The following is a 2,675-nucleotide window of genomic DNA, read 5'->3' on the forward strand; positions in this document are numbered from 1 at the left end:
TTATTGGGGGGCACGACATGGTATGGGATTTTTTTTGCCTCTGTGCTCCTGTGAAATGATATAACCCAATTGGAAAGGTGACGTGTAATTGTCTCTGCCAAAATTTTCACGGTAATAGACAGTAGGGCTCAAGTGCTCCTTAATGTCATAAAGTTCAGGTTGTGAAACGAAGCGCGGGAAAATCAAAACTCAAATTAGTCGCCATAAACATGAAATCAGACGTGCCTGGCCTTCAGCTTGCTGTGGCGATGGCCCTTCGAGCGGTGATGCTGGGGACCAGCCAGTTGTTTCATATTGAAGCCAGGCTTTCAGAAGTGCTCAAGGGGCTGCTCCCCATCGCCAGGGCCTAAGCTTGTCACATCTCTAATGAGGATGTGACATTAAAACTGCTCTTTGGAGAATTAGTACCATGATAAGGAGAGTGGTTTAAAACGAGAGAGTACCTTATATTTTACTTAAAGGCAAGATCCAAAGTCAGTAATATCCCTTGACTAGTAACCTGAGCCTTTCAAAATCTCTCATGTCTGATTTTTCAAAGTTTTTATATTATTTTCTGTTTAAAAAAAAAAGAAAATGTTTTTGACTCTGATGTGCACTTATTAGGTAAAACTTTAATTTATATCATTTCCTCCTCAGGTTAGTATGTTTTGAATTCTTTAGTCTCTATTATATTTTTAATATTTTTTTTTTAAAGATGAAGAGAAAGAATTGTTTAGAGGTGTTGGAGAGAATAGAGAGAAGAGACAAACCTTCATACAATACAACATACAAATATCTTAAGGGCGGAAGTCACGAGGATGGAAGCAGTCTGTTTGCAGTGGTGTCCAGCGACAGGACTAGGGGCAATGGGTGCAAACTGAAACATAAGAGGTTTCAGTTGAATATGAGGAAGAACTTCTTCACTCTGAGGGTGACGGAGCACTGGAACAGGCTGCCCAGGGAGGTTGTGGAGTCTCCTTCTCTGGAGATATTCAAAGCCCGCCTGGATGAAGTCCTGTGTAGCATGCTCTAGGTGAGCCTGCTCTAGCAGGGGGGTTGGACTAGATGATCTCCTGAGGTCCCTTCCAACCCTTGCGATTCTGTGATTCTGTGATTCTTCCTTTTTTGAAGACAGTCTTAAATGAGGTATCATCATCTGCAGATGTCCCATCCTCTAAATGGCTTTTCTAGAATAATTAATAAAACCTAGATGCTGCTATTTTTTCATTAACACTACCTCTTCGAAACTGTAGATTCTAAAAATCATGTTGCCAACACAACTTTTCCGATTGCTGCCATTAAAAAAGGCTAAGATAACAGAAACAGGAACACTCCATTCAGCTGTCAGTCTCCAAGATATGAACGCTTTAAGGGCTGATCACACGTAATCAGTAAAATTCCTCTTTCTTTTGGTAAGATGGTGGGTGTCTAACGCACTGACACACGCGCACGCGCACTTGCAATGTCCTGGCAACATTCCAGAATGGATAATGATTTCCCTATCTCAGTTCCCTTACAGTTTGGATTAGATACAGTATTTTTCTACTCTCGCTGTTGTAAAATCTTTTTCTATTGCGTGGCTGTGCACTGTTAAACAGCTGTTACCTGCCTCTCCAGAGGCGGATGCATTGAGCCATGCTGTTTGCAGAAATACTTTAAGTGCTTTTTAATGAAAAGTTTAGAGGTGGGGAGCCACTGTCCAAAATGATGATATTTTCTTGGAAATTGCCTCTCTTTGAAGGTCGCTGAAGATATTCTATTGTTTTGAATGAATGGTCCACAGTCTTTCAACAGTCCACGTGTCCTGTTTGTGATTGCCCTCCATCCAAGGACAGCGCGGTGCCTTCCTGCAAAGTGACCGAAAGGCAACTGTCCCTAATGTGTAGCCAAATGTGTAGCCATCACACAAGTGGTTTGCAATAATTCTGACCAATAAAGATAGAACAGTACCAAATAAGGCAAAGTGAAGACAAATCTGGTACCTCAGAGATGACAAACCCAGTGGCAATATTGGTACCCGATGACTCTGCTACTGCACGACCTGGGAGTTTCAAAAGGAATTGCTATCACTGCCGTCACAAGGCAAAAACTTCTGACTTGAAGTCGGTTAATTTTGAAAATAACCTTCTTGTATGGATAGATACAAGTAAAGGTGTTATATCTGTATATAATTATGTGCAGCTAATACTTATAGAAGTGCTCCGTACTGTTTAATAGTTTGTCACTTGTTGCAAGCTTACATAAAATCTATGGCTGCTGTAGGGCAAAGGTATAAAACTTTCATGAGTAATATAAAATATACAAAATGTTGTTGTTAATATTTAATACAATTTGCAGCAGTCAATGAGCACAATCAATGTTTATTAATTAAGTTGTTCTGTTGCAATAGCAATTTCTACTTTTTGGTGTACGTGTGTCTTCGGGGAGAATTTAGCAAGCTTTTTTTACCCTATTGAAAAAAAAAAATAGCGTGTTTAACAATAGTGTTGGCAACGTCTTACATTACTTGTTTGCCTTTTCTTCAGCAAGTAAACACAACTCTTTTAGTGACATCTTCTATTTAAACACACTCCATGATAAGAGAACTGGTTTTTGGCCAGGGTGTTTAATAAGATGTGTTGCAATTCAGGCTGCTCGTAGCAGCCATACTGACGCACTGCAGATAATTGAGCATTTGGGGGGGGGGGGTGGTGTGG

Source organism: Egretta garzetta, unplaced genomic scaffold (assembly GCF_000687185.1).
Source record: "Egretta garzetta isolate BGI_Z169 unplaced genomic scaffold, ASM68718v1 scaffold291, whole genome shotgun sequence".
Classification (NCBI taxonomy): Eukaryota; Metazoa; Chordata; class Aves; order Pelecaniformes; family Ardeidae; genus Egretta; species Egretta garzetta.